At 52.0% G+C, this 15,739-nt stretch overlaps 1 protein-coding gene across 1 annotated transcript in view; it reads right to left on the bottom strand.

Moving 5' to 3' along the window:
* The window catches only part of GPR142 (G protein-coupled receptor 142), a 301,751-nt gene extending 288,980 nt beyond the window's left edge, over positions 1–12,771 (bottom strand). The window contains exon 1 of the mRNA XM_086930999.1: positions 12,641–12,771. The gene's annotated coding sequence lies outside the window, so the exon portion shown is untranslated. The remainder of the gene's footprint in view (positions 1–12,640) is intronic.
* Between the last annotated feature and the right edge of the window lie 2,968 nt (positions 12,772–15,739).

Genomic DNA, 15,739 nt, shown 5'->3' with positions numbered 1-15,739 from the left:
TAACAACTGAAGTAAAAGTCCAGTGGTCAGACTGGGACAACGATCCAATGAGGGAATGGATGAATTTAACATTAGTTTATACAACAAATTCAAAAACAAAGGTGTCTCTAGGTGCTAGGAGAATGACGAAGTTAATACAAGGCGCTGTATTTAGCAAATGATGCTTCGGGCCGGGGACAATCTTGTGCCCCCCAGCAAGCCCTTGTGCCCCCAGACATCCACTTCTGGTTCCATGAAAGTGTTTGAGTGTGTAACTCAGAGCACAGCACACAAACTCTTAGATCGCGCGCACTCACCCGCACGTAACTCTTTTCCACAAACACGGACAGCTCCAGTCCCGGGCATCCCATGCCAGTCCCGTCACCCCACACTGCGCCTACCTCTGGGCTCCACCGGTGGTCCAGCAGTCCTGTCCCAAATTTGAAGGGGAGACAACGGCGCTCCGGTCGAAATATCAAAGAAGGTGGTGGCAGTTGACCACATTATTTCTTTATTCCAGCAGCCACTGCACGAACTCCCCTGCGCTGCCGTCCAGTCTCCTCCCTGGCGCGTAACGGCGACGCGTCAGAGCAGAATAGCACGCGGGGGCTGTCCCAGGGCCGTCATTGGTAGCACTAAAGATTGACGGCCCTGGGACCCACAAACTGGAGTACGCGCGCATCCTCATCGCACCAGCATCGTCGGTGCATGCGTGGTGACGTGGTGACGTGCTGCAGTGCACACACTGACTGCAGAGTATTTTAATTTTGTAAGCAGGTGCGCAACTGGGCACCGTGGCGTACGCTTGCGGCGGCTTGCACAATGCACGATAAAAGCACTGGGCAGTGCAGCGCAAGAGCGAGCCAGCCAGCGTAACTAACCAGATTGGTGTCACCCCATGATGGGGGTGACACCCGGTGCGGTCCGCACCCCCCGCACCCCCCTAGTGACGCCACTGGGTGATATCAATGATGCTCAGGTACAGAAAGGGTGAAGATCTGTGGGTGATATCAGTGATGCTCAGGGACAGAAGGGGCAATGCTCTGTGGGTGATATCTTTGATGCTCAGGTATAGATGGGGTGATGCTCTACGGGGTGATATTAGTGATACTCAAGAAAAGAAGGACTGTTGCTTCAGAGGGTGATATCAGAGATGCTCAGGTACAGAAGGGGTGGTACTCTGGAGGGTGACATCAGTGTTGCACAGGTGACAATGGGATAAGGGTCATAATGGTGATATCGTTGATGCTGAGGTACAAGAGGTATGATGGACTTGGGAGCAGAATCACTGAAGCTGACGTAAAGAATATGTAAAGCTCCATGGAGTGATAGGTTACACTGCTCAACCCTGTGTGACAGGTTACACTGCTCAACCTGGTGAGACAGCTTACACTGATCAACCCTGAGTGACAGGTTACACTGCTCAACCCTGTCTGACAGGTTGCACTCCTCAACCCTGAATGATAGGTTACACTGATCAACCCTGAGTGATAGGTTACACTGCTCAAACCTGAGTGATAGGTTACACGGATCAACCCTGAGTGATAGGTTACACTGCTCAAACCTGTATGATAGGTTACACTGCTCAACCCTGAGTGATAGGTTACACTGCTCAAACCTGTGTGATAGTTTACACTGTTCAACCATGTGTGATAGGTTACACTGCTCAGACCTGTGTGATAGTTTACACTGCTCAACACTGCTAAACCCTGAGTGATAGGTTACACTGCTCAACCCTGAGTGATAGGTTACCCTGCTCAACCCTGTGTGACAGGTTACAATGCTCAACCCTGTGTGATAGGTTACACCGCTTAACCCTGTGTGACAGGTTACTCTGCTCAACTTTGTGTGAAAGGTTACACTGCTCAACCCGGTGTGATAGGTTACACCGCTCAACCCTGTGTGACAGGTTACTCTGCTCAACCCTGTGTGATAGGTTACTCTGCTCAACCCTGTGTGACAGGTTACACTGCTCAACCCTGTGTGATAGGCTACACTGGTCAACCCTGTGTGACAGGTTACTCTGCTCAACCCTGAGTGATAGGTTACACTGCTCAACCCTGTGTGATTGGTTTGTTACTCTGCTCAACCCTGTGTGACAGTTTACACTGCTCAACATTGTGTGATAGGTTACTCTGCTCAACCCTGTGTGATTGGTTTGTTACTCTGCTCAACCCTGTGTGACAGTTTACACTGCTCAACCCTGTGTGATAGGTCACACCGCTCAACCGTGAGTGACAGGTTACCCTGCTCAACCCTGTGTGATAGGTTACACCGCTCAACCCTGTGTGACAGGTTACTCTGCTCAACCCTGTGTGATAGGTTACTCTGCTCAACCCTGTGTGACAGGTTACACTGCTCAACCCTGTGTGATAGGCTACACTTCTCAACCCTGTGTGATAGGTTACTCTGCTCAACCCTGTGTGATAGGTTACACCGCTCAACCCTGTGTGATAGGTCACACCGCTCAACCGTGAGTGACAGGTTACTCTGCTCAACCCTGTGTGATAGGTTACACTGCTCAACCCTGTGTGATAGGTTACACCGCTCAACTCTGTGTGATAGGTTACACTGCTCAACCCTGAGTGATAGGTTACACTGCTCAACCCTGAGTGATAGGTTACGCTGCTCAACGCTGAGTGATAGGTTACACTGCTGAACCTGTGTGGGGGAGATATATGGAGAACGTATATATCTATATCTAAACATTAAGATACGTGATGAACAGCAGTTTGTAGTCGGATTATAATCAATTTGAGGTGAGAGGCTCTCCTGACAATAATCGCCAAATTCACAGTGATTTCTAAGCCTCACCTGACACCAGATGAAAGCCTGACACCTCCCGCTTCCGTGAGCCCCCCATTAGTGGGGCGGCTGCAGCTTCACATGAAGCCCCCCGTACCCTTGAATCACGGATTTGAAAACAACAAAACATGCAAAATTGGCTTCTCGGACTGCTCCGTATTATTTAACGCAAAGGAGTCATCAATAGAAGGTACTGCCTGCTCCGAACCAAAGGACGCGCGTTTTATTGAAAGTGAAAGACGGCAGTTGAATATAGCCATTAAGATCATACCAACTGACCTGCAGACAAAGCACAGATATTTCCAGCAAGCACGCTAACCCACTGAACTATGTTACCGAGAAGTTATTACTTGTTGATAGCTGATGATATATTGGTTATTCCAGGGCGGGTCGTCCTCCAGATTCCCAGAGTCACGTTACAGTATGGATTTATAAAGTCACGTGTTTACCTGGTGAAGCCACTATAGCATTTCATCCTTCCAAGAGCGACAAGACGAGCACGCTGGACACATGAACAGCGCTTTGAAGATTGCTCACTGGGCAGCACTTCATAAAAAACTATATATAATTATTGGTTTCTAAAATCGAACAAAACATAGATCACACTTTGCAGGGTTAAGTGGCAATTTATATCGGAGAGAAAACAATGATGCTAATCGCATTAAGCATGCATTGTTTTTTAATGTAGCCCTAGTGATAATAAACTCGTTCTTTCCGATGATTGCGGAGCTAAGCGGCGCCCGTGCTGGTCGTTCTGCCGCCTCTTCCTATTCACTGGTTGCCTCGGTGGCTGAAAAGGAAGATCGTTCTATGCTAGAACATGCCCCGGTTACTTACCGGTAATCTTCATTACTCCGAGTATAGTCTTCCTCGCCACATGAGTTACATAGTGAGCTTCAGCTCCACGACAGAACCCTCCAAAGTAAAAAAAGCCTCCCACCCCCTCCCAACATGGCCGACCAGTCCCACCTGACCTCTATAAGAGGCGGACCAGCCCAACCAACAGCCTGAACTACCAAGCAAACAATGAAGCCGACAGCCAGACAGGGAGGGGGGGAGGGAACTCATGTGGCGAGGAAGACTATACTCGGAGTAATGAAGATTACCGGTAAGTAACCGGGGCATTACCTCCTCGTTAGTCTTCCTCGCCACATGACTTACATAGTGAGCAAATACCCAAGCCAACAAGGCGTCATTGACCACCATAAGAACAACACCATACGGTGAAGCAGAGAAACCAACACAAGGTGGAATTAGAATAATAAAAAGAAAAACAGGAATGACAGCAAACCTGAATCAAGACACAAAGAAAAGGCCAACAAGGAGCCACAGCTCCCGCACCCAGAACGGCCCCAGCGAAGTCCCCAGGGACAGAACCACCCAAGACAACGCGATAGAGTTCCATGAACAAGTGGGGGGACAACCACGTCGCCGCCCGACAAACCACCCCAGTAGAGACACCCTAGAAGGAGGCCCAGGACACAGCCACACCCCTCGTGGCCCTTGGACCCCCGCCGCTACCACCGAAACCAGCGAAGCATAGGAAAGGAAGAAAGCCTGTGTAAGCCAGCGACTCAAGGTGGAAAGAGAGGGCTAGCGGCCAGAATGAACTGGACCGAAAGCCACGAACAGGCTATCACACCGGGAAAGGGAAGACGTGCACACAAGAGAAGCCAAAACAGCACGCCGGACACCCAGCATGGACAAGGAAGGATCCGTGTCGGGAGAGAAGGGCGGTAAAGACACCACCCGAGCCCGGGTCACCAGGGAAGGAACCCCGGGAAGAAAACGGGGGACATGCCGGAGAAACAATCTGTCCGGCAAAACCCGCAAGAAGGGAGGGGAGCGGAGGAACGACCCCCGCACGCCCAATCGCCCAGCAGACACCACTGCCACCCGGAAAAAACCACCGTAAAGGTGAGGAGCCGCAAAGCCACCGAGGCCAGGGGCTCACAGGGCGGACCCTGAAGTGCTCGCAGAACGAGAGGGAGATCCCAAGGGGGAGACAGGCAGAGCGTCCGAGGGCGACGGAGAAAACAACTCCGGAGCCAAGCGAGCCACCAGGGAATCCAGCCCGTCGAAAACCAGACTGCGGAAGGCCCGCAAGGCAGCCCACTGGGCCCTCAGGGAAGAAGGGGCCAAACCCAAGGAAAACCCCACAGCCAGGAAATCCAAGACCCGCAAGGGGTCCACGGCGGCGGGGTCAGCACCAAGCCGACCGCACCAACGTGAGAAAGAAGCCCAGTGTCGGGCACAGGAAGAGAATGTGGAAGACCTGCGGGAGCCCAGCAGCAAAACCACAACCCCAGAAGAACAACCCCGAGCAAGCAGCGTCATCCGCTCAAGATCCAGGCCAGCAGATGGAGCCAGGCCTGCAGACAGAGCCGGCTCAACACCGACTCCGGGAGCGGGGGTCCCAACAACGGAAAGGGAAGATCCGGGATCGGCCAGAAGGCCTGAACCGCCAGCTCGCAAAGGAGAGGGTACCAGGGGCGGCGGACCCAGCGGGAACCACCAGAAGCACCCCGGCCCTGCCCAAGCGAATCTTGCAGAGGACCCGAGGTATCAGTGGGAACGGGGGAAACACGTACAATAGACCGAAAGGGCAAGCGAATGACAGGGCATCCACCCGCCACACCCCCGGACCCGGGAGGAGAGAGTAGAACCTGGGCAGGAGGGCCGAGTCCCCGTCCGCGAACAGACCCACCAGAGGCAGACCGAGTCGAGGCACCAGGCGCCGAAACACCACCGGGGTCAGGGCGAGCCCAGGCAATGAAGGAAATATCCGACTCAGTCGATCCGCCACCACATAGCCGGACCCCGGGGGAAAGACAGCCCGAAGGGACAGGACCGACGACTCCGCCCAAGAAAACAACCCCCGAGAATGTAATCAAAGGGAGCGAACCTTGCACCCCCCCGAAGGCTGACACCGCTCCTCACCACCAGGTCGACTGACCCGACCAAGACATGGGGACCCCGAAACAAAGGAGCAAAAGACGGCAGGCCAGGAGGACTGCCAGCAACTCCCGAAGCACGAGGAGCTGCGTGACTGCAGGAGATCCCAACGACCCCCAAACGACCCAGCGCCAAAGGACGCCCCCCCCCCGAACGAAGCAGAGGGGAGGACCGGGTCCAGGCACACGACCCCCGAAGGAGGACAAGCCCGAGACGGGAACCGAAGGGATCACCGCACATAGAGCAGGGAGCCGATGGAGGGGAGACACCGCCTGACGTGAAGCTCACCCATGAAAAAGACGAGGCCGAGACGTACCACACGGCCAGACAGGGAACACCAAGACCCCCTCCCGGTGAAGAAGATCCACCAGGCGGGCCATGAGAAACAGACCATACCCACGGGCCAGAAGGCAAGCCCAACGGAAGCACCCGCAACCGAGAGTGGGAACCCCCACTCGTAGTCCGGCCGCTCAGGCCAACCCATGGACCCAGAAAACCCTTCAGAGTAGACAAGGGAAGGAGTAGGTACCCGAACCCGTCGAGAAGGTGGGACCCCGTGGAAAGTCTGCAAGACAAGCAAGACCGGACACAGGCCAGCAAGCCCGAAGAGCCCAAGAACTGAGACAGCCACGTCCCAAGACGGGACGTAACGGCAGCGACCCCCCCCCCCCCCCCAGGGAACCCCCTGGAGTGAGAAGGCCGAAAGCCAGGATCTAGGGCCGAAAAAGGGAGCGGCAGCACCAGCACGAGACCGGGAACAGCCGAAACTCGGACCCAGAAGCCCAACCGGAACGCACCTCGTGAAGACCGACACCCTGTAATCAGGGTGGAATGGCCGAAGGACCCCATCCATGCAAGGGCGGGACGCCCTCACCCACAGGCGGACAAGGAGACCGAAGGTAGGCCGCGCCCAGGGGAGCGGGCCCCAAATGAAAGGACAGGAGACAGCCAGAATAGGCCACCCGCAGAAAAACTCTGTCACCGCCGACAAGGACGCAGCCAGACCAGACGGCCGAGCCAGCCTCGCGGCCACCAGAGCGGGAAAGGTGACCAACCCACCACCACAACGCCCATCACAACGGACGCAGGCAGAGGAAGGGAGTCCGGAGACATGCGTAGAGAACGCACCCAGAGAAAACCCCGGGAACAACCACCGCCGTCGGAGGAGGGAAAATCAAGCCATAACATGGAACGAACCACGAATTTGCGTGACATCCCCGCGCAGGGGCCATGCTAAACTTCACAGTAGCGTAAATCGACACAAGAATAGCGCACTACACACCCGCAAGGGCACAAGGCACTTGTACGAATGCTGCTGTGGAACCCATCCAGGCAATCCCCCTGAGGCGTCCACTCCCGGACACCCCCAAGGTGGAGGCCAGGCATCCTAAGCACTGTGGGGGCCGTTGCGGAGAAAAAGCAAGCTATTGCCCAGAGAAGCAGAGTGGGACTCCATGAATGGAATAGGCACCGAGGCGAGAAATACCAGGTCCGTGGACTAATTCGAACCCAAGACCCGCCGAGGCGGGGAACCGAACCCTGGTCCCGGGCCAGACCACTGCCCCAGGGTCTGCTGCTCCAACCAGTGGGTCACACTCCCCCACTGGGGCCACCGAGAGGGAGACGAGGCGAGGAGGGGACAGGGCACCCCGCCTCACAAGGACCCCAAGAAGGGATATCGCAGTAAAACAGGGAGACCCCGCAGACGGCGACAGAAGGGGGGACATAACCCCCGCCTCCCTTAGGAGACCAGAAGGCACAGCAACCCAGCAGCGCAAACACACTTGAGTCCGGCGCATCCTGACGGCCCAGGGCGAGCCCAGGGCCGAATACACAGCCCACCTCCCCACAGGAGGAAAACACGGGCCCCCAGGGTGCCAGAAAGGGACTACAGAAATAAGTGAACTGTCCCCACGCCGTTCCGCGCACCAATAGATCACGCCAAGCACTACCGAGTCGAAAGAAGAAACATTTGTGAATTGGGAAATGAAAACCAACAGTCCCCATGCGATCACAAAAATGAAAATGCCCTCACCGAGGATCGAACACCGGACCCTCCGAGCAAGAGACAGACGCGCAGCCTACTGCCCAAGCATGCCGCGTCCAAATCGCTGCGCCAGCAGGAGAATGCCGCGCAAGACCGATGAAGGAAATCATCGGCCGCACCAGGTGGCAACCAAACCCCGCCCCCGAGAGGCGGGAGGCGCCCGGAGCCTACTCCAGCGCGGCAAACCGCCGCGGCCCGTAGGGGAGCCAAAATTCACGAAGGGAGGCGGCAGCGACCAGCGCCGCGTAACCGAGACCCAGGCCAGCAGGAGGGGAGCACCCGTACCCGGCCAGCGTAGCCGAGGAGCAGAAAAACGAGGTAGGACCAAGCCCGCCTCCAGACCGGTACGCGCTGCACGCCGAGGCTCACCACCCCGGCCAGGCACAGTGCAAGTACCGCCTGTAGGAGCGTCGCGTTATAGAATACGCCATACATTGAATGGAGCATCAGGAGACGGCAAAAAGCATACAACAAGAAGCACTTAGTAAGTAAGGCAGTAGGGATTAAGGAATTCAACCCAGCACGCCTGTTTCCTTGCACGCAGTGCTCACTGAAGCGCCCCATGGGCAAAGGCATGTGAATGAACCCCTACCCGTAAACGGGTGTAGCACAACACACATAATTCTACAAGCAAACCATTCGGGACCAAACATGCACGGCAATCACCATTACTCAGGAAACGCCCGTACAGCAAGTGAAAAAACGGGAATAACCCGGGTTACACATGCGTCCAGCGCATTGAAAGCAACCGGAGCCCCAGCACACACACCGGAGAACCTCCAGCGCCGGACCCGAAGCCCACAACGGGCAAGGGCCCTACAGTCACGACCGGGGGAGGCACGGGAATGCACAAACACCCCACACCCCCGGCCGCCCCCCCCCCCTGTAAACCCCTGGCACGCTACAGCAGCACCTAACCGGCCCCACAAGACCGGGGGAAGGAAGAGGGGGGGGGATTTAAGTTCCAGGTACCAGGGACCGCTAAAGCAGGATCCTCAACCCCAAAACCCATGGGCCAGCTAACGCAGGCCCATCTTACCTGTACAGCGCCTCTGGAGAGAATCGCGCAGAACAAAAAAAACAGGCTGTTGGTTGGGCCGGTCCGCCTCTTATAGAGGTTAGGTGGGACTGGTCGGCCATGTTGGGAGGGGGTGGGAGGCTTTTTTTACTTTGGAGGGTTCTGTCGTGGAGCTGAAGCTCACTATGTAACTCATGTGGCGAGGAAGACTAACGAGGAGGTAATGCCCAAACCAAACCAAATAACACCGCCGAGCATCTACACGCGATCCTAGCCAACAACGTGACTCTGCCTAGCACAGCTCCTAGCGCGACCTGGCCAGAACACCCACCATAGCATAGCTAAGGCAAAGCCCAGCAAGTGACATATGGACTTGTAAATTGTCATCGTAATTATCAATCAATCATTTGTAGAGCGCACTAATCACCCATGAGGGTCTCAAGGCACTGAGCGGGAGTGGGGGTGCAGCTACTGCTCGAACAGCCTGGTCTTGAGAAGTCTCCTGAAGCACTCACTACCCCTCACAAGGTGTTGAAGCGCTTTTTTGGTGAGTAGCACGCTACTTGGGGAACCCATGAAGGATCAGTGGTGAATTAGGATAGAGAAATATGAACGCAATATGAGTATGGAATATGATAATCAGTTATTTGGATTAAGAACCATAGTGGAGGGATAGAAGAGGGAAAAGAGTTTGTATTTATATAGAACTACCTACCCCTGATTGGGTTTTGAAGTGCTTTTTTGGTGAGTAGCATGCTACCCCGGAACCCATGAAGGATTAGTGGTGAATTAGTATAGTGAAGTATGAAAGTAATTTGCGTGGTGGATATGTTAGTCAGCCATCTGGAGATAGGACATGGGGAGGCACAGCAGGTGCTCGCAGGGGGTGCCCACTGGCACGTATTTTTGGGGACCGGCATTTGTTTTTTCTCATCAGATTTTTGCCCAGAGCAAGGGAGAGGAAAACACAAAAGCGAGAAGGAATGAGAAAGTAAAAGAGGGAAAACAGTGAAAATGGAGAAAAAAGAAAGAGCACGAGTGAGATACAGAGGCACAAGTGTATGGGGTGAATAAAAAAAGTATGAGGTTGAATCGAGACTATGTATCCGCCTTCTTCGTATTCGGCCCCTCTGATATTCGTAGCTCTGGCCGTGGCCTTCTGAGTCAAACTTAGGGCTCTGGCACTTATTGTTTTACAAATCAGGCACTGAGATGCAGCAAAACATCAACATGGGGAGACGCCTTCTTTGAGAGACCAAGACACGGGAGATACAAACATGGAGAAACAAAGAACACAGGGAGACGCTGACATGGGGATACAATAACACGACAGAGAACGCTCTGGAGAACCCAAGGAAAGACCCAGTGCAACACTAGCAGACATAGTGATACTCAAAACAGCACTGGGGATCCTTCGAGAGGACATGGGGGCGTCATGAGATGAAAGCACTGGAGAGAAACACAGTACCCGATTACCTGCCAGGTGTAGCGGTATTTCTGGGTGAAATACACACCACCTGATCACAATAGGCCTTGAGCTTCTACATCCAGATGTTCCAGGTGAGGGGACACAGGACATATTTTACTGGTTCGAAAATCCCTCTTGTAAAATGACGTGGATTTGGATGCACGCGGAGCCAGGCCTGGATGCCGGGTCCCATCTGACCCCTTCCTATAGCTTGACGAGGGAGCATGGAATGCCCCCCTGCCCGCCCGCCACTGCCTGCTGTGCCCGTGGACATCGTCCGCATCCCCCACCCTGCACCACATCCACCGCTCCCAGTTACCACCTGTAACAAGCGAGTGGTAAACGTGAGCAGTAATACTCATGGGGTAGGGATTGCCTGACACAATTTCACCTGGAAAATCATGGTCCGCACTGTTAATTCTCAATCTATGGGGATTCACTTGTAATTAGCGCTGTGTTACCGCACAGCGCTGGTGAGGTGTTACCACACAGTACCGGTGTTTACAGGAAACTAGTTTGCACTCTAGGGTCATTTTCATCCTCATGTTATCAGTTCAAATGTAGACATGGACACTGGGAAACTAAAGGGAGCAGGGATACTGGAAGACTGGGACGAGGCAAACACAGACCAAGGGAGATATATACAAAGGGACACATGAGGGGCACCGAGCATGCAGTGAGACACGGGCTCGGGAGGACACTGAAGAGACGTGGATTACAGAGGAGGCTAAGACATGGGGGTGCCATGGACACTGGGGGAGACTGAAAATCAAAAGTCTGCCCCGAGCACACTGTGTGCTTGGGGCAGACATTTGATTTGTTTTGTTACCCTCTTGAAGAGATTGCACAGGTAACCAATCTTTCTTCCCCTAGGAGCACTGCTAATAATATGGATAATTTAGTTACATTTACCCAGAATTAGAGTAGAGCGCCTCGTAGTATACCTGTTTACCTAGAGTTAGACTTTGTTTAGGCGAGACTGCAAGGCTGGGGAGACACGGCCACTGGGAGACATGCTCTAGAAGACACTCACACTGGGATACAGGGAAAGGCCTGGAAGAGCTCACAAAAACCATACGCCACAGCCCAAAAGCACAGCATAACCGAATCTAAAGTTATTGTAACTGTATTTATATAGCGCTTACTACCCCGACGAGGCGTTGAAATGTAGGAGTACGCCGTGACAGCATAGCACAACATAGCACTGCACAATAAGCTGTCAGAGAAGCCCATAGCCTTAGGCGACTCTCAACACATCTAAATACGTGTAGCAAGTAATAGCATATCTCCGTTCCTCCAGCCTGCTGCTAGCCAACATCCCGCGAATTAAAAAGTCTAGATCTGGAGGTAAGGCTCTCTCCAGCCTTGGACCGGCCCTCTGGAACAAAATGCACCTACACCTGAGAAACATTGAAACTAAACCTCTGTTCCCGAAAAAAAACTGAAAACTTGGCTCTATTCATGCCCGTAACCCTTCTTCCCCGCTGCTACCCTTAAGCTTTTAGCGCAAGGACACTCCTTGGAGTAACAGAGCGCTCTATAAATACCCCACATAGACATATAACATAACACAGAATGTCATATATGCATAATGTAGTATGACAATTCACGACAAACCTAATAGAGGTGATGCAAAAATATCATAGCGCAGCGTAAAATCGACATAAGTGACATGCTGCTTTTCTTTAATCTCCTGTTAAAAAGGTTGCCAGCGCCTCGTATCCTCGTAAGGCTGGCAGAGGCGCTGTAAAATGATCTCCATGCTAGATTTTACAAAGCCATTGAAAAGTGAGCACATTATCCTTCCAGCACAGGGTAGAATTTAGCCATCAGAAAGATGATGCGGAGTCAGTTCCTTCACAGCCTTCTTGGAAACCCTCCCGCGATCTCACGTGTTTCCAGAAACAGCCAAGGTATTAAAACATTGATGTACGGTATTGATTTTCTACAGCTCAGACCCGGGGGTATCTTCACACCCGGAGTCCCCCGGGGGTACAGCGGTGTAAGTGAGAACCGTTGGTGCGCGCTCCTGTTGTGGACGGGTAGTATTTAAAAATAAGAACAAGGGCAGAAGAGAAGGACATCCCTAGGTATAAAGCACATCGCCCTCCTAGTTCAGAATTTCATGCACATACTGGTCAGTAGAATATTTTCAGCCAACGAAAATAAAGATTGGCAAACCGAATATGACAATCAAATAAACTTTAAACACATCACAATACGATACATTTACCAAGTTCAAGTCCTTTCCTCTGTTTTCAATTTGAATTCTTGAGTCTGTCACACGTGGAATACTTCTATGCATTGTCTTGATTTGGCTTTTAAAGACAGTTACAGCGGCATAGATCTGGGCTGGCATCAGGCTTACCTGGCTAGCGCCTTGTTTGGGGGCCGGTGGGCGCCTCTCGCGCTGCTCGCCTTCCCTGCTGCTGGTTCCCCCTCATGCTGTGGCCAGCGACGGCTCCGTTCCCTTCCCAGACTCGGTGGTGGACGAAAGCCCGCACTGCCAGCGCCTCCGACCGCTGCCTCTAGGGGAGGGACGGGGCGGAGGCACGTGTGAGTGAGGCGGTGGGCTGTGAGAGGGAGCGGGAGAGAGACAGGCAGAGAGCGACTGGAGCGCGGAAAGAAGGCAGTAAGACCGGTCAGGAAGGGAACAGATAGATCTGTGAGGCAGAGGGGGCTAGGAGGTGAGACGTAGACTGAGACCCGGAGAAAGAAAAGGAACGGGGACTCTGGAGAAAGTGGGAAAGTGGCCGAGGAGGAGGCTCTGAGTATCTGGGAAACAAGAGGCAGGACTGTGGGGAGAGGACCGGGAGCGAGTTGGACCAACGGAAGGCAGATAAGAAAAGGCGGGGAGGGCGAAGAGTGCGACAGGGAGGAAGGCTTATAAAAGGATGAGAGGATGGGACAGCCGAGGACGAAGCAGGAAGGACCAGGTGTTCGTGTGTCAGAGAGGAGGGGGCGTGTGAGGCGGAGAAAATAGATTGGCAACTTTCTATTATCACTTTGCAGGACCCTGACGGCACGTGCGTAGATACCGTGCGCGTGCGAAGACTCATTGCACGTGAGGTACACCGTAAGGTGTTTGTAATGTAGGGGGGCAGGAGTGCAGTTAGTTACGCAGTGCATTTTTGTGGTTTCATTTTAAATCATACTCCTCTTTATCAGGCCATCGTAACAGATATAATAAAACTCAGCCAGTTATTCAGCGTGATTACTATTGGGACTGTATTTCAGGTCTAATCCCTTTACCACCTCTTGGAGTAATCCTTGACTGCAGGTAATTGCAATTTATGGAAGCCCAGTTTAGAAAATGAACAAATGGAATTAAATAGTCTTAGGCTTGGAAACACCAATGCTAGGTATGAGTATCTGCAATGCCTACTGCCCAGTAACTACCCACTGCCACAGAACCTGTTTCAGAGGGTACATTTTAGCCATGGAATTGGAATTAAGTTACTTGACCTCCAATGACAGTTTAACGACTTCAGCTAATAATGCTAACTACATAGTTGGATAGGGACACAGAAGCATGCTTTTTCCTCTAGGAAGGGCAGACCTTTGACCTTGCCATCAGAATCACTGCCACCAACGTCGTTGTCTAGTGGACTGTGGGAGACACAAACGCACTCCCCCTCTCTCTGGAAAGATAATGAAAAAAATGTTGGTTATTTAAAAAAAATCCATTTTCTCTCACTTAGTACCCATACCAATCAGCAATACTCTCTTTTTCCACTGCCCCTTAAGCCCATCTTGTGCCCCCTGCTTGCCGCATAATGTATTTTAACATTATGGAGTATATTTGCTAACATTTTGCACTGTACTTGTGTCACAAAAGTGACACAAATTGATGCAAAACCCATTTTTCACAATTCACTTTCTAGTGCAACATTTTTTGTGGTGGAAATTAACTTGAAAGTAGTGCAAAAAGTGCATAGCGCGGCTTTGCATTACTTAGAGCCAAAGGGGCATTCCATGGAGAAGGGGGGGGGGGGGAGGGCATACATGGGTGTTCCCATACAACCAACCAAGGTTTTTGGTGCAAACTCCTATTTACTAAAAAAAGTAGATGTAGGTTTAAATCAAAACACAATGCCCATTTCAAATAGGCACTCTCCAGGAAAAATGCTTTTATTTCTCCTTTCTTTTCCGATTTTGCATGTTTACTGCACTGTATAGCACACATAGAAAGTGGGACACGTTTTAAAGTTAGTCTAAGCATTGTATTTTGCACTGGAAGGGTACCCTTCCAATACAAAACCTATGCTAGACTTGCGCAACTACCCTTGCACAGGAGCATAGTTCACAGGATCAATTAATGTCTAGGTCTGTTGCAGGATTTGCAGAACAAGCATCAGTTGTCTGATGCCCAAGCTACTGAATCTGCTACCTAAACCTTCGGACTCACTTTCCACTTTCCAGAACCAGTGATTGGGGTGAAGGGAGCTTAAACTGCTATCATGTCTCCACTACCTGGGTTCGAGATGAACTGCAAGGTTTCGTCCAAATTTGTGCAAACTCACCATGTTTGCTATTTTAAGCATCCTATGATGGAAAGGCTTTATCTGTGATTTTGAAATACCTCAAAAAGCGATCAGCAGTGTTTTGATTGTGAGCCCATGCAGGCAGGACATAGTCACTGCAAGAGATTACCGCCTTGTGATCACTAGCAATGAGGACATAGACCCAACAGTGTGCCCAAGTCTTGCGATCGCTAGCACCACTGCTGGCACTGGAAACACAACAGTCTGTGAGCATGTAGTGTGCAAGGTTCCTCCTTATGGAACCTTGGAAAACTGAGAAGCTCTTGGGTTCTCAAATACATTCTTGTCTTTCTACCATACACTCTTGATCCTGTCACAGACCCATAATAAGGATTCCAAAACAGAATGGCTGCCATTAAGCATTCCTTCAGCAAGTACACTCAGCCGCCCTGGTGCTTAGGATGATAGCCTTTTTCTGTGAGCCATTGCAATTCTATTTCTCCTCAAAATGGTTAATTAAAATTACCTTCATAAACTTGTGGAACCGTAGGCAATTGAAGTTAAAGTGCATTCGCATTCCTTATCCAGTGACATCTTAAGGAGCGTGTCTGCATCAACCTCAATGTGTGTACTCTTCAAAATTAAAACTTCTGGAACAAGATGCTGGGAGGTCCTGGAAAAGTTAGGAGTACCCCCCCAGATACTCAGTATCATAACTAGGCTGCACGAGAATAATTATGCGCAGGTTAGGTGTGGGAGGGATGGCAATCTCTCGTCCAGGTTCCCTGTCCGTAGAGGGGTGAGGCAGGGTTGTGTCCTGGCACCGACCCTGTTCTGTCTCTTCATCAACAACGTTATATCCCATCTAGAAAACGTTAAGGACAATGATGCCCCACATTTGGCAGGCAGGAGGGTTCCGGCAATTATGTTTGCTGATGACACCCTCCTGCTTTCCAAATCCCCCATGGGGATCCAGAGGATTC

This window comes from Lissotriton vulgaris, chromosome 7 (genome assembly GCF_964263255.1).
Source record: "Lissotriton vulgaris chromosome 7, aLisVul1.2, whole genome shotgun sequence".
Classification (NCBI taxonomy): domain Eukaryota; kingdom Metazoa; phylum Chordata; class Amphibia; order Caudata; family Salamandridae; genus Lissotriton; species Lissotriton vulgaris.
Note: the sequence above shows the minus strand (reverse complement) of the source record. Positions and strands in the feature narration are given on the sequence as shown.